Raw genomic sequence first — 24405 nt, forward strand, 5'->3', positions numbered from 1 at the left:
AGAATACCCCCATCTTTACCCACAATTTTAATAAAACATTGGAGATATGTCATGTTTCTTCTTGCTTCAAGTGCTTTACTATCATCCCAGTTCCCAAGAAGCCCCTCATCAAGGAGTTGAATGACTATGGACTGGTTGCTCTGACATCTGTAGTTATGAAAATCTTTGAAAGATTAGTGCTGACCCACCTGAAAATCATCATGGATACACTGTCAGACCCATTGCAGTTTGCTTACCATGCAAATAGCTGTCAATATGGCACTGCACTACATCTTGACTCCCCAAGGACCTATGCATGGGTCCTTTTTGTGGACTTCAGCTCAGTATTCAATACCATCATTCCAGAAATTCTTCATTCTAAACTGATTCAGTTAGATGTGCCTGTCCATACTTGTATGTGGATATAAGCTTTCTGACAGATAGAAAGCAACAGGTGAGGCTAGGGAAAAATCACACTGAATATCCAAACAATTAGCACAGAGGCCCTACAGGGCTTTGTATTCTCTCCATTACTCTTTTCTTTCTATACCAATTACTGAATCTCAAAGAATCCCTCTGTTAAAGTACTGAAGTTTGGCAGATGATACAACAATCATTGGTCTCATTTGAGATAGTGATGAGTCTGCATACTGATGGGAGATTGAATAACTGGCCCTTTGGCATAGCTGGAACAATCTGGAGCTGAACACTCTTAAAATTATAGAGATGAGAGTGGATTTTAGGAGGAGCCCTTCTATTCTACCGCCTCTTACTATATTAGAAAGCACAGTATCAATAGTAGAATCCTTCAAGTTTTGGGAACATCATTAAAAAGGCACAATAATGAATATTCTTCCTGCACCAGTTCAGAAAGTGCAGTCTACCCCTGGAGCTGTTGATACAGTTCTACAGAGGAATTATTGAGTCTGCCATTTGTACCTCTATAACTGTCTGGTTTAGTATAGCAACCAAACAGGACAGGTACAGTCTTCAACTAATAGTTAGAATTGCAGAAAAAATAATTGTAACCAGCCTGCCTTCCACTAAGGACCTGTATAAAGCATGAGTCAGAAGGATGGCTGAGAAAATATCTACAGACACCTCATAAACTGTTCCAACTCCTCCCCTTGGGACGCCGCTTTAGGGCATTGCATGCCAAAACAACTAGAAACAGAGACAGTTTTTCTTCCCCTCATGCCATCACTCTGCTAAATACCTACTTGACCACACTGTCTTACCTATAAGTATATTTACCCATATAGTATGGCTGTATTCTCATCTTTTTTTATTATCTTCTCTTATTGATCTCATTATTATTATTACTCTGTTGTTTGCATACACTCTGAGAGCTTCTGCACTGGAAACAAATTCCTTGTGTGTCTAATCACACTTGGCGAAATAAAATATTCTATTCTATAAAGTATTCTATAGTTGAAAAAGCTCAAGAATCATTGCAAGTTCCAAAGCTTGACTTGTCTTACCCAATGTTATGCCGGTTAGTTTTTTCTGATAACAGACCTAGGAACAATGTAGAGTCAGAGGTGACCTTGAAACTAATATTTGCGCTCATCTCCTTTTAACTTCATCACAAATGCCTGGAATATTCTATATGAGGTGGTCCAAAGTATTTGAGAAATGTTAAATAGCATACAACATCTCAGAAAGGGAAATCTGCAGCTTGAAAGTAGTAAACTACTGTATTTGACATATAACAAAGCAGAAATTAAATCAGGATAACAAAAGGTTTTTGTTCAAATATAACAGTCATTATTTATTGCAACTGCATTTTCAAATATAAATTTCTAATGTTTGAAGCATAGCTGTCAGTTGATTTGCTTTCAATTTTTCATATGAACTTACCTGACTAGATGAGAGGCTATATTCTGAATCTATTTTTCTCTACAGATGGTTATCCTTGAAAGAGCATACTGTGATTTTCAGTGCCTTTTCAATAGTATCACATAATATTTCCTGCAAAAATCCCAATGCAATATGATTAATACGTTCTTCATGAACTGAATGGTACAAGAATAGGAATAGGAATGAGAACAATATGCATGGCCCTAATGTTACATGACTTTGGAAAGGGGAAGATTTGCATCAGATATTCTTTGGAAATATATGTTCCATAAATAAGAAATTATTTCTTCGGCATATGGATTGAGAGGATTATGGAGCCCTAGGGATTCCTCCCATTATTGAAAGGTGCCTTCCTAATTTTTGACAAATATCCTTATGGATGTTTGTGAAAAGCAGTACTTGCAGATGTTTTGAGCAAATTATCTCTTCTTGTTTATAGGTTTTTTTTTCCCCCAGATATATGTTAATGAATATAGAGCAATCTCTTTCAAGGTAAGAAAGGAAGAGAATCTACATTATTCCACAACCTCTTCTGGACAGTCATGTACTAGAGTAAAGTTATTAGCAATAGCAATAGCATTTAGGTTTATATACCTCTCTATAGGATTTTATACCCCTCTACAATGTTAAAACATTATTTGTATATTTCCCCAACAATCTAAGTCCTCATTTTAACGACATCAGAAGGATAGAATGCTTAGTCAACCTTGAGCCCTGTCAGGATTGAACTCCAGGCTATGGGCAGAGTTTGCCTGCAAAAATGTACTTTAACCACTGTACCACCAGGGATCTGTTTTTAAAGTTAGACCAAGTTAAACTATGAGACCAAAACAACTGATGCATTATAACATAAGCTGACCAAGGACACAACTCTCTATGAGGAAAGTGAAAGTCCATCGGGCACTTTATTTCTCCGAGTGAGCCAATCAAGGCTGGTGTAAGCTTGGCCGTACAGTATAAGGTTCAATGCATAAAAAGAATAAATAGTCTAGATTTCCAATTATTGTGCCATCTCCATTGTGCCCACAAAATACTGATCTGAAGATCAGTACTCTTCCCTAGATTAGTGGATGGGCCTAATTTCCACTTGAATTCTCAACAATAAAAAGACTGAAAAAAAATGACATAAATATATATCAATTTAAGGAGGTACTTATAAAACAACGTTTCTATTCAAAATGATATTTATATAGCCTTTCTATTAATAAAACTGTTAATAATGTGATCAGTAAAAATATTACTATATTTGAATATATTTGCCCTCCATTGTAAATCTTTTTCAGCCAGAGCACTCCTAATGTTTACTTATTACTGGTCCTTTGAAAAATTATTTTAATTTTAGAATAAGTTGTCACAAAATTGCGACAGCTAATAAACCAATTGAATTAATTTATTAATATTGTATCAATTTATATGCCTTTGGAAACACGAACAATCAAACAAAAGGGGGATTCCTTATGAAAGTTTTTCCCATTTTCTTCAACATAAAAAAGTAAAATTAAACTTTCTTCCTTTAAAAATTCAGAAAATTCAATTTCCCCAAAACAGGAAATACTTTCATTGGGGGAAAAATGGGGGAATCTTTAGATTCCCCATATCTGAAGAATTTACTGAACATTTTAAAATTCAGATTAAATTAATTGAAACTCATGCTAATACTCTGGATTGTTCTTTACTAATTTCATTCATGGAAATTAGTAATTATATTTTCCACATAACTAAAGTGTCATTCCCAAAGAGATCACTTTATTTCAAAAGACTCTTTCAAAAGCCTGTCTGATTAACTTGCCATTCTGAGTAAAGCTAGGGAATCAATAGAGTAAGCTGGTTTCATACCTCAGGTAAGATAGTGTCAGTCTGTTTTAATCTAAACATTCGAAAGAATAATCAAGAGCATAAATACACTAACAACAGGTTTATTTGATGCATACATACAGACATGTCTTCTTGAGTAGTAAAACTTACTTGTGTACTACTTACACACCCCTATTAATATTGCATACTGCAGAACTCGAAATATATAGCATCATGAAAAATATAAAGAGCCATGGTGGCACAGTGGTTAGAATGCAGTACTGCAGGTTAATTTTGCCGACTGCCGGCAGTTCGATTCTCACTGGCTCAAGGTTGACTCAGCCTTCCATCCTTCCGAGGTCGGTAAAATGAGGACACAGATTGTTGGGGGCAATATGCTGACTCTTAGAAAATCACTGCTTAGAGAGGCTGTAAAGCACTGTGAAGCTGTATATAAGTCTAAGTGCTATTGCTATAAATATTTTATAAGACCAAATGCAAATCAGTTCTGTGTAAAATGGAACTTGTGAACTGAAAATAAGCTACTAAATTCTAATTTCAATAGTACAACCCTGTTTTCAGAAATGTATTGAAAATATATCAGTTTGTTGTAGCTTATTCCCAATTAATGTCAAATTAGTGCTGCTTCATTAAGTCTTTGTGATACAATAAAGTAATATGATGCAAGGTAACAGGTTATTCTTTCTGAAATTCACATAGTCACTTGAAAATATAAATTGTTATGTCTCTTTCTTTGCAATATACTTTTATTTCCACACACACACACACACACACACTGCCAACAGAAAAAACCCACAAGAAGTAATGTTCACTTTATACAAGGCCAGTCATTTCAATATTTCTTTCTACCGCATCCAATATGTTTTGTTTAAATAATGTATTAGAATTGAATTATATCCGATTTCCTGTTACCATGCATCACTTACTTTTTATCATTTAAACAAACATGAATAGGGAGGTACACGGAACTAGGATACATTTTCAAAATAAAGATTTTTATTAAGATGACATAATAAAGTGACACGTGGTAAATGATAAGCTCCAACCAAATATTTCTTCCTGAGAACAGTAAAAGTTGAATGAATTGAAGTTTCTAAGACAGCTAAGATGGGATCATAAAATGGTTGATTGATTGATCATATTTATATCCCACTGCAATTGGGCAGTTCATCAGGTAGAAGAAAAAGGGGCGTTGTCTTACCTGAACGCCTTTTCTCAGCATGATGATGGAGAATCCACGGATGGGTTGTCTTAATCTATCTGCTCCAATTAGACTAAGTCTGAAATTTAGTACCGCCCCCTCTGTGCCAACTGCACCCCAGTTTTAGGCTAAGGCGATACTCAGACTTTAGTCCGACGCGTCTGAAAAATATGGGAACCAGGCCAACTGACCTAATGGGAGGGAGTGGATTCTCCATCATCATGCTGAGAAAAGGCGTTCAGGTAAGACAACGCCCCTTTCTCCAGCATGATTGGATGGAAAACCCACGGATGGGACATACCAAAGCCCTGTGTCCCTAGGGTGGGGAATTAGATTGGGCCTGGGTCCCATCCAACATTAATGCGTGTTCTAGAACCTTGCGGCCAAATGAAGCCGTAGAAGATGCATATACATCCCTCTTGTAGTGACAGACAAAGGAAGAGGGCGATGCCCATGTTGCTGCTCTACAAATTCCCTCTACGGAGGCCTGAGTAGACCAGGCAGCTGTAGTAGCTGCGCCCCGGTTGAATGGGCTGTGATACGCCTGGGATCTCGCAGTGACTGAGACTGGTATGCCAGAGAAATACAAACTCTAATCCACCTGCGTATTGTGGTTGAAGAAACCTTCTGACCTAGTGATGAAGGGTGATAAGACACAAACAGAGCCTCTGTTCTGTGGAAAGATGAGGTTCTCTGTATATAACAATATAAGCTCTGCGCACATCCAATTTGTTCCACTGAACCTCTATGTCATTAAATGGGTTAGGACAGAAGTCCGGCAAAACTATTTCCTGAGATCTAGGATACAAGGACTTGACCTTAGGCACGAAGGAGGGGCCTAGCCTAAGGGTTACCCTGTCTTTATGGAACGTACACAGGTCCTCCCTCACTGAAGAGTAGCCAGTTCAGATATCCTTCTCGCTGAAGTTACAGCAACAAGAAATTCCACCTTTATCGATAACTGTTTAAACAAACCAGTGTCAATAGTTCAAAGGGTGAGAAACAAGAGCCTATAAACCTGATGAAGATCCCACGAGGGGTATCTATGTACAGTTGGTGGTCTGGCGTTGTTAGCTTCCTTTAGGAAGGAGCGTATCATAGGGTGATGTATTAAGGATTCATTGCCACAGGAAATAACTGTGGCAAGTGCTGCTACCTGCCTGCGGATGGTGCTTGTGGAAAGCCCTTTGTCTAGACCATCCCTCAGGAACTCCAAGATAACTGGCACTGAAACCGCCAAAAGGTCAATTTTGTGAACCGAACACCAATTACAGGAGTCTCTCCATGTGGCATCGTATATTCTATTCGTCAAGGGTCGCCTGGATTGCTGAATCATAGCTATGACCCTTGACGAATATGAGTCTCAGCCTAAGGCCTGCCTCTCAAGTGCCAGATGGTTAACTGGAGTCATTGAGGGTCTGGATGGCGTAGTTCCCCCTGAATGTGGGAGATGCGATTTGCTGGGATCCTCCATGGAGATGATGCGGAGAGCTCCATCAGGTCGGCGACCAAGAGCGTCTCGGCCAATGCGGCACAACCAGGAGGACCTCTGCTCGTTCGCGAAGGATCTTCCTGATCGTGGCAGGAAGAAACAGCAGAGGAGGGAAGGCATAGAGCAGTTCCCTGGGCCAGGGACTGCGGAGCGCATCTGTTCCCTCTGCTGATGGAGATGGGAACCCGGAAAGGAATCTGGGAAGTTGTGAGTTGGTGGGGGAGGCAAAAGGTCTAAGGTTGGGGAACCAAACCTGTCCACGATCTCTCTGAACACCTTCGGCTCCAGCTGCCATTCGGAATGGTCCATGGTTACTCAGTTCAGTGAGTCCGCCTGCTGGTTGGTCACTCCGGATATGTGCTCCGCCCTGATGGAGGCAAGATTCAGTTCCGCCCAGGACCCCAGCAATTTGGCCTCCTGCATGAGAGGCCTGGACCTTGTCCCCCCTTGTCTGTTGACGTGGGCCTTGGCTGTAATGTTGTCGGTTAAAATCAGGACATGTTGGCCCTGTACTATATCGGTGAATCCCTTTAGGGCCATATGTATGGCTCTGAGTTCCAGCCAGTTTATATTGTTCTTTAGGTCCTGTTTGGACCACCGACCTTGAGCCCAGTGCGTGTGGAGGTGTGCCCCACACCCAAACAGGCTTGCATCTGTGGTAATGGTAATCCTGTCTGGTTCTAATACTGCTCCCCGTGACAGCGCCGGGGAGTCCCACCATTGAAGGGAGTTCAAGTCTCTGAAATGGAAGGAGAAGCCATGTAATTCTCTGGCATGGAGGCATGCCCATGGCACAATTTGCACGCAGGACACCGTCTTCCCCAGTAGCTGTGATAGGGAGGCCAATGTGACTACTCTGGCCCTTTGGATCCGACGTACAAGAGTCTGAATAGAGTTCCTTCGGTCCTGAAATAGTAGACCATACAATTGTCCGTGTCTATAACAGCGCCCAAATGGAGGAGCCGGGTTGTTGTATGACTTTTCTGGAAATTAACAGAAAACCCGTGCTCCTGAAAGACCTTGATGGGTAGGGCGAGGTCTGACTGAGCGTTTCGGAATGATGATGACTGAATTAGTATGTCATCTAAATAGCATTGAATTCTGATTGGAATTTGTCTAAAGTGGGCTGCGAGCACTGCCAGTACCTTGTAAATACCTTCGGTGTCGATGAGAGGCCAAATGGTAGGGCTCTGTACTGGTAATGGGCATAGCTGAATCTGAGGAATTTGCGGTGGTTAGGAAACATGTCTCAGTTAGGTCTATTGAGGTAAGAAAGTCACCTTGCCTGATGCTGGCCAGGATGGATTGAAGTGGTTGCATCTTAAACTTCTTATACCTCAAGTAAGGTTTAGATCTTTCAAGTCTAAGATTGCCCTCCAGCCCCCCAAGTCTTAGGGATGACGAAGAGGTTTGAGTAAAACCTTCGTCCTTCTTGGTCTTGTGTACTGGTTCAATTGCTCGTATTTGTAATAAATGAGCTATGGCCTCTGACATAAAGTCAGCCCTGGACCTGCTCGTTGGGATAGGGCAAGAGCGGAATTTGTCAGGTGGTTGAGAACAAAATTCTAGTCTCAAACCTTGCGTGACAGTGTCTAACACCCATGCATCTGTAGTGATGGCTGTCCAAGTGCTGGAATAAGGGGCCAGCTGGCATCTGTAGTGGTGACTGCCCAAGTGCTGGAATAAGGGGCCAGCTGGCTTCCTATGGGAAGTGAGACTGTGAGATCACTTGCCTCGTTTAGAGGAATGGCCCCTCGGCCTTGAAGGGGCCGCTTGGCCTGGATCTGTGGTCTGCTTCTGCATGCTGAATGATCCTGCTGTCTTTCTTGTCTCTGAAATGAATAGAGGGATGCCTGGGCACAGTCCCAGGATGGAGCTGGTCGAAAGGCAGCCTCCTGTAACTGCTCTGTGACATGAGTTAACCAGAGTTTTACGTTTGTCCTTACCTTCAATTAAGTATGGTTCTAGTGCCTTACCAAAGAGATGTCCACCTGTGTAAGGTTTAGAGGCCAGACACCACTTGGTCTTGGTGTCTGCTCACCAATTCCTGGGCCAAAGGAGCCTTCGTGCTGAGATGTCTGCAGCGATGGTCTGGCAGTGTATCTAGCCATGTGCAGAGAAGCGTCGGCTAGGTACTGGGATGTAGCCACTAACTTACCCAGATTTTGGTGAGCTCTGAGCTGGTCCGGAGGGATCCTGTCCTGGAGCTCACGTAACCCAAGGGCTGAAGCCCTGGCGAAGAAGGCCATGGACGTTGCCGCCTTTGTTGCCCAGGCTGATGCCAGATGGGAACTACACAATGCGGAGTCAATCTTTTTATCCTCCGCCCTAAGTGCCTCATTTATGTCCCCAGGGATGTTAGCATTGGGAAACAATGAGTTCAAGGCTCATCAATCTCAGGAATCTCCAATAGGGAGGCCAGAGAACGGGCAACATTGAATAATGTTCCCTCTACTGCACCGGGGCTTAAGAAGGATCCTAAGTTCTCCCATTGTTCTTGAACTATATTCAGAAAAAGGGGAGGGCAGGGAATATTGTTCTGCGAGACTGAGGGCTCGGTGTATATGGCGTGGGGACCCTTGGACGTTGTAGGTGGGGTCTCCTGTTCTTGGGGGAGGTTTGCAGTAGTGCAGGCCCTGAGTAGCAGGGAATTAAAGAATGAATGGTCAAAGAGACCGACAGGAGGGGTGGGGTCAGAGGGAGTGATGCCCTCGTCCTCAAACAAAATCAGGCCAGATTGTTCAGCCCCTGTAGATTCCAAATCCGATGAGGGATCCTCCATCAAATCTGGAGATTGTGGATGATATGTGGCCTGGGGGGGGTGGCTGTGGGGTGTTGGAGGCCATAAACTGAGCCACATCCTGGGCTATCGTGGACTGAAGGAGGTCCAGGTTCAAGGCCTGGTTCTCAGGAGGGCGAAGCCCTGCTGCAGTGGCCTGGGATCCTGGGGAGTGGTGACTGCCCATGTCCTGGTTGGTTGTGCCTCTCCCTGGGTCCACTCTTGTGGTTAAATCTAATTGGGGAATTCCCCTGGGGGAAGACCAGGCCCCTGGGCTGAGGCACAATGTGAGGAAAGGGGTTCAAAAATGGACCTTCCCATCGTGCCTGTCAGATCTGGGGAGGCCGCTCTCAGTCTTTGGGACTCCTCCTCCCTCTGTGGCTCCCTGCTTGGCCGGGCTCGCTTGGTGGTGTTCTTTCCACTTGCCTCTGTTTGGCATTTCCTCTTGGCCGGCTCGCTGATTTTCTCTGCCATGATGAGTTGCTCTGGGCTCAACCTTGGCAAAACACCCCCCCTCAGCGCTGTAACTCACCAAGGGAGCCTGCAGAGATGATTCAGCCCTTGAGGGGGGTGGGCGGGGAATTAATGGGCACTGCGTCCCTTGGGAGCGAACAGGCCCTCCCCGGTTCAACACTGTAGTCTCGAAGCCTCTGTCACCGGTGATGAACACTGCCTTCAGGAGAAACTCCAGGCAGTCTGGGCCTCAGTCACACACAAAATGGCCACCGTGAGTCAATTCAAAATGGCGGCTGCAGAGTTCACGCCCAAAAAACGGCAGTTAGAAGAAGGCCTTGAGGCCTGAGGCCTAAGCTGCGATGAGCCCTCGTTCCAAGGAATCGCTTGGGCTCCTAACGCAACGAATGGATTCCAAAAAAAAAAGGCCATTAGAAGAAGAAGGCCTTGAGGCCTGTGGCCTAAGCTGCGATGAGCCCTCATTCCGAGGAATCGCTTGGGCTCCTAACGCAGCGAATGGATTCCAAAAAAAAAAAAAAAGGCCATTAGAAGAAGAAGGCCTTGAGGCCTGTGGCCTAAGCTGCAATGAGGCCTCGTTCCAAGGAATCGCTTGGGCTCCTAACGCAGCGAATGGATTACAATTAGGTGAGCTGAGAGAGGCTGAGGCAGGCCAAGGCCTAGTAAGGCCTCCAGGCTCTGAAAATTGGATCGGTGGCAAAAACTTTCTCCTGCTGCTGGGGCGGTCTGCTGAGGCCGAGGGACCTAGAAAAGGCTCCCTCCAGGCCTGATGAGCCTCGTCGTCCTTTGCGGAGCCCCCCAGTCAATTGGCAAGCTTACCCCTGCCTCTAAGGCCTCCAGGCTCTGGTTAGAAGAATGGAGCCTCTGATGCAGAGGAACGGCCCCTGGTAGGACATTTCTCTTGCTTCTGGGAATCCAATTTTCAAGCTGATTGTGAAGCTGAAAGGCTCTCAAAGGGAGAAAGGGAAAGTTCCCCCCCCCAAAGGGAGGTTTTGTCAGCCTGTCAGCCTGCTAGGCTACAGGTTGGGATGAAATAAAATAGGAATACACAGTCTTCTGCTCCAGGAGCGAAGAAAAAACGCGTCTTAGAGCAAAGAGACTAAGTCTAAAACTGGGGTGCAGTTGGCACAGAGGGGGCGGTACTAAATTTCAGACTTAGTCTAATTGGAGCAGATAGATTAAGACAACCCATCCGTGGATTCTCCATCCAATCATGCTGGAGAAAGGCAATTCTCACGTTGGTAAATTGGACTTGCAATTCTGTTGTTAAATGACATAGTCATATAGTGGCAGTCCCAGTTGGGCAAATCTTGTGTGGTTGCAGTATCCCCTGGTTGCATGATCACCATTTGTGACCTCCTGCTGGCTTCCCCATTGACTTTGCCTTCAGAAGCCAGCAGTGAAGATTGCTAATGGCAATCACATGACTGCAGGATGAAACTCTAACTCAGTGCCTGACTGCTTGATCCTAACAATATTTGCCTACAGATACTGTCCCTTAAAACTTCAAAGTGGGACAATGATGTTGTTGTTGATGATGATGATGATAATAAACTTGTATGCTGCCCATCAACTCCAGACATTTCGCAACAATAAAAAATACATTAATGTCAGTAAAACATCAAAGACAAAGATAAAAGATGATAGGAGACATGTAGCAAAGACCTTAGTGAAGTCATAAAAGGGCCAAGTTTGAAGACCCCTGTTCTAATTAATGTCAGATGGGGGAATCACCTGGGTCTTGGGGGGAACAGTTTTCTTGAGGACAGGCACTTTTATAGAGAAAGCTTGTTTCTGAGGTCTTGAGACTTGACATTTTTGAATCAAAAGAAACTGAAGCATGCCAAGCTACAGGATCATATTAGTCAGGCAGAAGTTATGGGAAACAGGGAATCCCTCAAGTAGCCAGGCTCTAGGCCATGTTTTGATAACTAGATTTGTTTTAATGTTGTATTGTATCTATACTGATTTTTTTTAAAAAAAAAATATGCCAGCTTCCAAATGTCTATTTATTTTATAATTTTGGTTATTTTCTTTGCTTAGAAATTCAAAGGAGCTGATTGTTACCTTTGAAGCTGTCATTTACAGGGTTCCACAATATGCATGGAGAGCATTTGCTGAGACCACGGAAGACACGGAAGACACGGGAAAAGAAAAACAATAATGGGATGGTTCTCCTCCCCCCGTCATGTTTTCAATGAATATTTGAAAGGGGTCAAAGGTCGGGGCAAACCATTTAGGCACATTCTCCCAACATCAGAGAAAGAGACTGAACAGAGCAAAACCAAGTGTAAAAGGAGACCTGTTGACATCTTACTATATAAACAAATGGCTCCTTCCTCTGTCAAATTCTGTCACCCTGTTCTTGTTATATTTTTTTTTTTCAGCAACAAGCAAAGACATTTTTATTCTCCTTTTAATAAAGTGCTAAGGTTGTGATTTTTTATTTTTTTGCTCCTTTTTTTCTTTTACCATTTTTATGTTTATTTTATTGTTTATGCTACTTTTCCATTTATAAAATGTTTTAATGTTATGTTTTTATTAATCATTTCAACCTCTCTGTTTATGGTAGAACCATTTTGAGATATTTTTTTTTTAAATGGGAAGCAGCATAGAAGTATTGTAAATGATATACTGTGTATAGATGCAGATATACACAGGACATGCAGAAGGTAGTATGAAAATACTGTAATGTGGGATGAATCATTCTCTCCATTAGTATTTTTAGCTTAAAGAGTCATCTTCATTCTGTCCCTTGACCTAAATATTTTTAGACTGCTGTTCCAGCTATTTTAGTCATAGATCTCCTGAAATTTTGCATAGCATATCACTGCAATGGGAGAGAAATAAGGCCGACACTTATTAATAAATAAGTACATGAGCCTCCCTTGCTAAAAGCGAAATTGCTTACTAATAACTCCCATCTTTCTTTTGGGAAGCATCTTTTTGATTTATTTTCCAAGAGAGCCCTTTAATATATGATACCAAGGCTTCCTGATGCATAAATATAATCGTGAGTCTTGTATAGTTAACAGAGCATTCACTGTTTCATATCTAGTTTATCCCAAGTAAGTTCAGTTAACAGACCTGGAAGCTAGAACACTTTGCCATATTTTCTCCATCATCACTTTAAAGTATCTCTGTGATTATGTGTGGGAGAAAAAGTTGGACTGAAGGGAATCTGTCAAGGTAGAAGCAGCAGTAGATCCAGAAAGCTGTTATAGACTGTTTTACTAATTCTCAACTGCTTGTGCTACAAAATACCTGTCAATATTTTCTCTCAAACTTTAGAGAGTGTAATAATGCTCAATTTGGGCATCTAGGTGCCTTAACAATGTAACATTGTTATAAGAAAAGCAGAGCTTTTCTATTTATTTAAAAGGATTTATAACTTGCATAGTTCTGCAAATTATGGAAATTGCATCTTTTCTGCAAGGAAACCAAAACTTTTGATTAATCAAACAATAGAATATTACATACAGTTAATATATATTAATCATAAAGAGAAGGTGAATGGATCTATGGATCCAATATACTGTGTGGATGTACATTCCTCATTGATTCTATATTTATTTCTAAGGAGGTTTGCTATGTCCCAACTTTCAATAAATCCCAAGAGAAAACATCATCAGGGAAATTCTCCTTTAAGCCAGCTAGGGAGACTGCAGAACAGTGCAAACCATATCTACTACATACATACATGTGCGGGAGATCAAACAGATTCCTAACCAACCTAGCCGACAACTTTGTCACTCACAAGGTGGAGGAAGTAACTAGACATAAAGCTATACTGGACTTAATCCTTACAAACAGAGAAGAAGTGATAGAGGGAATCAAAATTACCAGAACTCTGGACGAAAATGACCACATCATACAAGAATTTAATATAATGCAAACACCAACAATAGAAAACAATCCAACCAAGGTCCCAAACTTCAAAAGAGCTGAACCCAGGAAGTGTGAAAAATACTGAAAAATGTGATCACAAAAGCCCATATCAGCACAATACCACTGAGAAAGAAAAACAAGAAATCCAAGAAGAAACCAGCATGGCTGCCCAAAGAACTCACTAACAAACTAAAAGACAAAAAGGACAAGTACAAAAAATGGAAAGAGGGGCACATAAATAAAGCTGATTACCAGCAGACAGCCAGAGCATGCAAAGACGAAGTCAGGAAAGCAAAGGCTCACAACAAACAAAGGCTAGCAACAGAAATCAAAGACAATAAAAAAAGTTTCTTCCAACATATTAACAACAAGAAAAAAATCAAGCAAACTGTAGGCCTGCTAAAGGGAGAAGATGGCAAAGAAAGTACAGGCAACAGGGAGAAAGCAGAGTTGCTTAACTCATACTTTTACCAGAAATAAAAATTAAAATAAGCAAGAAAATGGTAAGGAAGCACCTATCCAACCTTGATGAATATAAATCACTGGGACCCAACAGGCTACATCCCAGAGTTCTGAAGGAGCTGGCAGAACCATTGCATCACATCCTCCATAAATCCTGGAGCACCATGGAAGTACCTGAGGATTGGAAAAGGGCTGATATGGTCCCCATCTTTAAAAAAGGAAAAAAAATGAACCCAGGAAACTACAGACCAATCAGTTTAACATTAATACCTGGGAAAATCCTAGGAAACATTATCAAAAAACAGATCTGCGAACAACTAGAAGGAAACAAAGTCATAACTAGTAGCCAGCATGGGTTTGTCAAAAATAGATCATGACAAACCAATCTCATCTCATTCTTCAATAAAGTGACTAAACTAGTAGACCAGCGAAACTCAGTGGACATAATATACTTGGACTTTAGTAAGATATTTGACAAGGTAGACCACAACTTACTCCTTGGTAAACTAAGAAAAGGTGGGATAGACAACATCATTACCAGATGGATCTGTAACTGGCTAACAAACCTTACTCAATGAGTAATCTTCAATGGCACAACATACACATGGAGAGAAGTAAGCAGTGGGATACCACAAGGTTCCGTCTTAGGCCAGTACTCTTCAATATCTTCATCAATGATTTAGATGAGAGAATAGAAGGGGAACTCATCAAATTTGCAGATGACACCAAACTAGCAGGAGTAGCCAACACCCCAGAAGACAAACACAGGATCCAAAAAGATCTTGAGCAACTTGAACAATGGGCCCTATGCCAGTGCTTTTTTGTAAAAAAAAAAAAAGTGCCGAAACTCACACACGTAATACAACCTGCCTTGCCTACCCTACAAGATTCCATCCAAAAAAGGTGCCTGAACTCCATTCTGGGCATTCTATGACAAAAAAAATCCCTGGTCCTATCCAACAAAATGAGTTTTAATGTGGAGAAAAGCAAAGTCTTACATTTAGGCAGGAAAAACCAAAGGCAGAAATACAGTTTGGGTGAGACTTGGCTCAAAAACAGTAACTGTAAGAGGGACCTTGGAGTCCTAGTGGACAATCATTTGACTATGAGCCAGCAGTGTGCAGCAGCAACCAAAAAAGTTAACAAAATCCTGGGTTATATAAACAGAGGCATACAATCAAAATCACGAGAAGTACTATTACCGTTTTATAAAGCCCTAGCAAGACCACACCTAGAATACTGCAGCCAATTTTGATCACCATGCCACAAAAAAGATGTTGAGAGTTTGGAAAAAAATCAAAGAGCAACTAAGATAATCAGGGGCCTAAAGACTAAAACATGAAAAACGGCTATGGGATTTGGGTCTGGCTAGTTAAGGAAAAGAAGAAATAGGGGAGACATGATAGCAGTGTTCCAGTATCTGAGGGGATGTCACAAAGCATAGTGGGGCAGGTTGTTCACCGAAGCACCAGATGGAAGGACAAGAAACAACAGTTGGAAACTGACCAAAGAGAGAAGCAATCTGGAACTAAGGAGAAATTTCCTGACAGTGAACAGCTTACCCCCAGAAATCGTGGGCGCTCCATCACTGGAGATTTTTAAGAAGAGACTGGACATCCACCTGTCTGAGATGATATAGGTTCTCCCACTTCAGCAGGGAGCTAGACTAGAAGACCTCCAAGGTCTCTTCCAGCTTCTATTCTATTCTATTCTATTCTATTCTATTCTATTCTATTCTATTCTATTCTATTCTATTCTATTCTATTCTAGTTCAAGTAAATTTTGGAAACTAATTCTAGTTCAAGTAAATTTACTTGAAAAGCATCCTGGATGTGATAAAGAAAAAGGAGACCATTTTTGGGCAATGTTAGGCATTGAAAGAAAAAAAAAACTTATAGAAATGTTGAGGATGAAGTCTGGCACAATATTAATATAAAGATAGCACTTTCATTTTCTTGCTACTTCACAATTACATTTCATGTATCTCTTTAAATCCCCAAGAGCTTATGCTGTAATGAAGTAAGCTCCTATCTTATTTACACTAAACAACAGCTTTAAAATTGGAATGTTCCCAAAACATGCAACATGATTTTTTCCCAATACATAAATATTTCAATTGTGTTGAAATTACTTCTGCCTGTAGAATTTTAATTAAGTTATATTTTAATTACTTCAAAACCACTTTTTTAACATTAAAAAACCTCCCATTTTCCTCTCTTTCAAGATTGACAGCAGTCTGTGGTTTCTATATGGAATATGTTTTCAGTAAATACATAGGTATGGTGGAAAAATGGTGAACTTAGACTTCAAAATAGTCAAGAGCTTAACATTTCTGCTGACTGTGTTTTGCCTGTGCAGTTTTTTTTTTTTTTTTTCTGGTTTAAGCAAATCTAGGTCATCCTGCAAATGTTATTGCCTGCAATTTTCAAGACTCTGGCACATTGTTTTTCCTTCTATATAATGCACTTTGAATGATGAAATAGGAGTTCAATGCCATGTTAGTTCAGGAGGAAAAGACAAATGTGTTTAGAAATGTGATACAAGTACCTAAGAAAAGTTCTCGAACAATGAATGGGATCCTTTGCATAGCAAAGGTGACCTAGAGACATCATTAAAGGAAATTGCTTTGATTGCATGATAAAGTTCAGGCAGAAAACTTCACCTTCTAACTTCTCCCCCAAGAATTTGACCCAGAATTCTAATTTTAAATGAAACTGGGTTAAAACGGTATACTTCTCAGCATTGTTGGTTGTTTTACATATTGTCTATGGGACTAAGTGGTGATTTTATTACAATTGGATTGATGGTTTAGCCTAGAAAAAAAAAATCAAATCAGTAAGCAAATGAAAGGAGAATTCAAAAACCAAACTGGGCATCTATTCAGAGAGTCATGCTGCAGATTGAGGATTCAGTTAATGAATTGTGCAATAGATATTATAATGTTTAAGTGATTCTCCATGTCAGCCTTTGCTAAGCTTGACTAGAGGCTTCCATCCTTAAATATGCTATTATTGGGGTTAAATTTATCATAGAGGTAATCTAATCCATAAAATATGGAAATTCTACTACATATCTTCTATGGGAGATATGGCTACATGGAAATGCAAGTGCTATAAAATAAGTGGATTATAGTCATTGATTTTTGGCAGATGCATTGGAAATAAATGAATGGACCTAATTGTCTAGAAATGATACGCCTTTTCAATACCAGAAATCACATGGAAATATGGTCATTTCATATAATTATTGTATTGCAGTACAAACCTTTTATTACATACATTTCTAAATAATCTATTTAATAGGTTTGACTTAATCTCTTTGAATGTTAAAATGTATCCTAAACCTATAACTTGATAATATTTTAATAGGGTAAACAAGAATACCACAAACATTTGAATTCTTCAGAACTTGGCATGAAAATCATTGTAAAAATCAGGGAATGGCGTAATAGAAAAAAAAATAAGCTAGACCAGTGGTGGCGAACCTATGGCATGGGTGCCAGAGGCGGCACTCAGAGCCTTCTCTGTGGGCACGTGTGCTGTCGTCCCAGTCCTAGGCCTTATAAAAGGTTTTATAAAACCTTTTCGCTTTAGGCCTCTGCTGCCACGTGTCCCCCCCGCAAAAGATTCAATCAGTCAATTTCAACTTCTCGCGGGAAAAAAAAAAGATCTTGTAAAGTTGGAACTGATTGATTGAACTTTTTAGTCCCACCCAGTCTGCCATTACCACTGCAGCCACGCCCACCCAATTGGCAACACCCAGCCAATGGGCCACACCCACCTGGCACTCAACAATTCATAATTTGGGTTGCAGTTTGGGCACTCAGTCTCTAAAAGGTTCACCATCACTGGGCTAGATGTGAAGGTGAGTTTGTAGATCTGTCTTCAGGTAGACTGCATGGCTTGAATTCATAATTATTGCTGCATGCCATGGAGAAAGAAAATTGTTACTTTTCCCAGCTCTAATAATTCAATCTTTAGTCTCTTACCAGTGTGGAGACAATATTTTAATGCTTTTTTTTCCTGTCTCTGTCTCTCGGTTTCTCTCTCCTGCAAGTAAATATTAATTAAGGACTTAATCTCACTTATGTTAACATATTATCATCTCAATATATTTCTTGTGTTTGGAAAATGGTCAGTAGAATGGCGGGATCGAGGAAGAAGCAATATTCACAGATTTTCCTGCTGTCCTCCATTATGCAAAACAATGGAGAAGAAAATTAGACTGTTTGGTGGGGCACAATGAAGGTTGGGAGAACTCAAAAACCTACCACATCACCTTTTCAAAGTTTGGAACAACTAGGTTGTGAGTTGCTGGTGATGAATGGAAGGAAGAGATTGGACATATTAGATCAATCCTAATATATCAATCCATGGAGAGGTAAATCAGGCTGCTGGCTCCCCAAGGCCACATTATTGCTGCCTGAAACTCTACTGTTCACTGGCAAAATAAACTAAGAATGGCAGGAAAAGATGAAATGTTGCTGATTCCATAACAGAATTAGTTTAAAATACTGAGTAGATACCAGAGTGACTTAAATAGAGAAATTCAGAACAAATTAGCTATGTTAAATGATTACAAGTTTCTACACTGAACACTAGTTTAGCCTGAGATTAATGGACGTCTCCCATTGACCACAGCTCAACATGCTATTTCAAATATTTTTTCTGATACATATTTCCTTCTCACATGAAAAAGGATGTATGACTATCTGAAGGAAGATTTCCTTCTCATATATCCTCAGTAATATATCAGAATGTTATATTTGATCCCGGTCCCATTCCCTTAAGGATGGAGGGAGGGAGGGAGGGAGGGAGAGAGAGAGAGAGAGAGAGAGAGAGAGAGAGAGAGAGAGAGAGAGAGAGAGAGAGAGAGAGAGAGAGAGAGAGAGAGAGAGAGAGAGAGAAATGTTACATTATGATATGTCACTGGGTCAGAAGGCTTCCAGCACTAAACCTTAAGCACTTTATAATCCAATGGCTCATATGTATATCTGATGTACTAATGCTGAATGAAACTGGTCACAAACTGCCTCCTGGCAATCTCTATGTGATGAGTAGATATCTCTATAAATATGTGATCATTCACCCACTACTGAAGTTGTCTTGGAGTGGAAGGGGTATTTTGGACCATTGAACTTAAGGTCCTGCTTAGTGAAGAATTCCAAATTAAATAATTCCCAAAACAATATCCCATGTTTGTTCAAAGACAGTCAGTAATGAGAAATTCACTACCTGCTTTACTTAGTGGTTCACATATTTATATCTAGCTAAAAAAAATTGCCGTGGTAAAAAGGCATAAGAAGACTAATTTATTTCCTGTTGTTCTATTGGTAGTAATTGTGAGAGGGAACTTGGAGTCCTAGAGGACAATCACTTAACTTGGAGTCCTAGAGGACAATCACTTAAACATGAGTCAGCAGGGTGCTACAGCTGTCAAAAAAGCTAATACATCCTAGCCTGCATAAACAGAAGGATAGAATCAAGATCACGTGAAGTATTAATACCACTTTACAATGCCTTGGGAAGGCCACACTTAGAATACTGCATCCAGTTTTGGTTACCACAATGTAAAAAAATGTTGAGACTCTAGAAAGAGTACAGGGAAGAGCAACAAAGATGATTAGGAGACTGGAGGCTAAAACATACAAGGAACGGTTGCTGGAATTGGATATGTCTAGTTTAATGAAGAGAAGGACGAGGGGGGACATGATAGCAGTGTTCCAATATCTCAGGGGCTGCCACAAAGAAGAGGGAGTCAATCTATTCTCCAAAGCACCTGAAGGCACGGCAAGAAGCAATGGATGGAAACTAATGAAGGAGAGAAGCAACCTAGAACAAAGGAGAAATTTCCTGATAGTTACAACAATTAATCAGTGGAATGACTTGCCTCCAGAAGTTGAGGATGCTCAAACATGGGAAGTTTTTAAAAAGAGATTGGACAACCATTTGTCTGAAATGCTATAAGGTTTCCTGCCAGAGCAGGGGGTTGGAGTAGAAGAACTCCAAGATCCTTTCCAACTCTGTTATTCTGTTATACTTATTTAACATAAAATTTATCCTGTACTAATGAAATGATACTTGATTATTTTCTTTGTAAAGCTATTGCTAACTCTTTGGAGTTATATATTTGACTTATATATTTTATTCTAATTGATGCTAATTTCCAATTTAATCTTGCATCAATTTTGAAATCTTGTGAAGGGGGAAAAAATCAAGATTTCCATGCAACATTTTATTATAATTGTGCAAATGTGTGCATATAAAATATCCTAATTATAATATTTGAATAAAGTAGATGAGGACATTCTCTATTAAATAAATATAAATATTTATATATTCTATATTTAGGCTTCCTTATAAAGAGTTTAGTCTTCCAAATTATTATATTTGTTTAGAACAAGAAGAAGGTTGGCCAATTTCAAAATAAGCTCTCACTTTTTAATCTATACTGGTAAAGGGAAAGCTATCAATGGGACAGGAGACTGAAAGATGCAGCATCCTCACCATCTCGCTCTTTACCAAAAGCTTTTAAACCCTTGATGCAGGCATTTTACATATAATTACATATAATAATACATATAATGTACATATTTTGGTACATAAATAAAGTAGAATCATATCTCTTGTGAAAATAAAAGGATGTGTTATGCAACATATAAGAATATGATCCATCATTATGGAAAAGAAGTATTATAGTTACAGTAGTCTAAAGCAGTTGTGCTTCAGCTCTTTTTTCTTGTAAACAAAACCATTTTTTTTCTTTTGTCAGAAATAAAAGTCTGATTAAGTTTAGTTTCTCTTCCAAGCATGTAAACATTTCCAGTGGATTTTGTTTCTTGAAACAGTTGAATGCTTTCTGCTATTTTTTGTTGTTCCCTTTCTTTGGCTATGTTGATGTAAGGATATACACTGGAGAAATAAAGTCTTCAATTTGAGCATTCAACCAGAGATATATAAAAATGCTTTGACATCACAAAAATAGGTTGTAATTGACACAGAACAGAATCAGACTGAAGATGGTTACATTTGTTTACATTGAATATCATGGCACACTTTATCATTTATGATCAGCAATGTGGATATCATATGAATTGCTTAGTACAAACTAAGTCAAATATTCCTAGGAAATATTTTAGTTATATTGCAAAGTACCAATTTTCAGGATTTCTTTTGAATTTCCAATTAATTAACAACTTTTCTCCAAACTTCCCTTGATTCCATAGCTTTCTGAAAGCAAGCATTTCAGTCAGTTAGTCAGTCATTCTCATTTACTATCTCACTTGCTCTCAAACAAGCCCATTGTGGTTAAGAATAAAAAGTCAAATAATACAAATAGTTACAACAATAATAAACTACAATACTGATTAATGCCAGTCAACATAGAACTCTTACCTATCTTATAGCCATATCATAACGTATCATAATAAAGTAAATATTTAAATATTTTTATGTAATCTTTCAGAAAAGAAATTTCTGCTTGGCTACCTTCTTTTGTGCCTATTCTTAAAAACTGTCATGCGATAAGAATTCACGAAACCACACAGCTCATATTCATACAGTGTAATCTTACTACATTTTATATCCCTCATTTCCTTGAGGATTTCAAGATCCTGTGTTGGGGCAGGAAAGATTTACCTCATTTTATTTTCAGGATGTAGAGACAGTGACATATAATACAATGACCCACTGATTAAGCAAATTTATGAACTTGAGTTGTTTAGCACAATAACTATGTGAGCTAAGACAATTGTTTGATCTAGCTCAGCATGAACCCCACTAGGTAGCAGAAGGCCTAAAACAGTGGTTCTCAACCTTTTTAATGCCGCAACCTCCAACCGGTCGTAAGTCGAGGACTACTCAACCAGTCGTAAGCTGAGGACTACTCAACTGGTGCAGCACTGTTTGCAGAATGGGACTTTTGGCGGGCTCAGCAGGGCAGAGACAGTCTGGACAATTCCTATTGGCTTTTGAAAGCCAGTAGAATTAGACTCTATTCAAGAGAGTCTATTCTATTGGCTTTCAAAAGCCAATAGAATAAAAGGGAGTAGCACAGCTAAGGAAAAGGGGGGAAAATGGTGGACTGCATTGTTTGGCAACCCCCGTGAAATGGTCGTTCGACCCCAAATGGGGTCCCGACCCACAGGTTGAGAACTACTCGCCTAAAATTTTAATCAGAATAGACCTTGGAGTCCAGCCTCCTGCTCAAGCAGGAGACTCTATACCATTTCAGTCAAGTGGCTGTCCAATCTCTTCTTAAAAACCTCCAGTGATGAAACACCCACAAACTGCTCCACTGATTTAATTGTTCTCACTATTAGGAATTTTCTCCTTAATTTCAGGTTGCTTCTCTTCTTGATTAATTTCCATCCATTGTTTCTTGCCTTGCCTTTCAGTACTTTGGAAAATAGGTTGACCTCTTCTTTTTTGTGGCAGCCCCTCAAATACTGGAATACTGCTATCATATCACCCCTAGTCCTTCTTTTCTCTAGACTAGCCATACCCAGTTCCTGCAACATTTCTTCTTTTAGTTTCCAGGCCTTACCTTTGCCAAGTTTATGTACCTTTGCATAAAATATTATTGAATACTTTATGTGGCCAAGTGTGATTAGACACAAGGAATTTGTCTTTGGTACAGAAACACAGATGTGTACTTGCAAAGCAACAAAGAGAATAATGATAATACCTATATAGCATTACCCCCTCAGGGGCCGCCAGAGCCCAGGCCCTCCTAGACCCCCTTCCTTCTTTTCTGTTGGCACTCAGCAGCCATGGTCTCAAGGCGTTGATGGAATGTCCCTTTTAGTGGGAGCTCACGCAAAGTGGAGTGGAGGCAGTTTCTCATCGTCAGCAGAGTTTGCAGAAAGAATGATGGCTGCCCCTTAGCCATGACAGTCAGTGTGTGACAGTGTTTATCAGCCCCCCTGACAGTCATGGGGACAGTAATTGATGACTTGTAGCAACTGCTTGGAAAATGAAGAAAAAAAGGGGGGAATCCCTTTGGCTCCGGGCAGCAGCAGGAAGCACTAGCGAAGACAGTCAGTGCCCCATGGCAACAGCTCGCCCCACGAGGGCAACTCCCCACAATGTCTTCAGCTTGCACAAGTGATAATAACCAAAGTTCGGATAGGCACTGGTATCCGAAGTGGTAGCAACCAGCGGCTCCTTCTCTTCTGTTGGCACTTTTCGCCCAAGCCTCTCTATCCCAAAATCTCCCCTCCCCTTTCCCTTCTAGTTAAAACCTAAGCTTAAAACCCCAGCAAATTTCCCTCTTCTCACTCTCACTCTTCGCTTCGCTCAGAATATTCCCTCTGTGGAAAGTGGTAAAACTCCACTCCACTCATTCTCTCTCCCTATACCTCTACTTCAGAGAAAAGGGAATGCAAAGAACCCCCCAAAAAACTCTTTTGCTTCACCTGGTCTTTCCCCAGCAACAACAACCACTCCTTCCCCCCTTTCTCCTTCCCCCTTTCTTTTCTTCCACGTGGTCCATGCCTGCTGCACCCAAACTGGCTGCAGCTGCTCGAGCCTTACCCTTTCCTCCCTCCAGTCAGTCTCCCCCAAAGTCTTTCGGCCAGTCCTGCTACACCAATAAAAGGGATAATTAGTCTTCCCTTTACAAACTGTCCCAGTGACAACTGGCTTCAATCCAAGAATCACATTTAACCATTGAAAATGCTTTTAACTTATGAAAAATGGTCTTCCCTATCCAGTTAGAGTTATTAAGTAAACTTTGACAAAATTAAAGATGATTAAAATAAGTTTAATTGCTTTTTAAAATAATTTTACAATAAAGCCAGATGTTGAGTTAGCATTTCTGAATGTACCCTGGAGGAGTTGATACAATCATAATCATGTGATATACCACAGCAGCTGGTGATCTCACTCTACATTGATAAGTATGGATTATCATAGTGTTCATAGAAAAAGAATGCACTACTTCATTATAAATACTGTACATCTCTCGGGAACACTAATAATTACATAATTTTAATTCTACTATATTATTTACTAATAGGGCAATTAGCTCAAGTTGACACCAACATCTTGTAAAGGTAAATAAATAAATATTGGAAATAATTCGTACAAAAGTACAAGTTATTAAATCAATCAAGGGCCAATGGTGAGGTATACAGGGAAACATATTCTATTACAGACAGATGTAGAAAAATGCAGGAAGTCCTCAATCTTTCATTCAGCCACCTTTTGAAGTTATGGACATTGCAGTGTCCACCATGGTTACATGGCCAACATTTGGATCATTGTCAATCCATCAGCAACTTATGGCTGCATAAGTTCACTTCAACTGCTCAGACCTACATATCTTCTCCCCATCTATGCCCCTTTGGTGTCCACAGCCCCAACACCCTAGCTGACCATCACAATCCTCTTTCTCCTGCATACTCAGCCTGGCCCTTTGTGAAGTAGCTGCTGGCCACATGAGATTTCTTCCTGGATT

The sequence above is a fragment of the Crotalus tigris genome, unplaced genomic scaffold (assembly GCF_016545835.1).
Source record: "Crotalus tigris isolate CLP2741 ecotype Arizona unplaced genomic scaffold, ASM1654583v1 scf7180000018011.1402602, whole genome shotgun sequence".
NCBI classification, from domain to species: domain Eukaryota; kingdom Metazoa; phylum Chordata; class Lepidosauria; order Squamata; family Viperidae; genus Crotalus; species Crotalus tigris.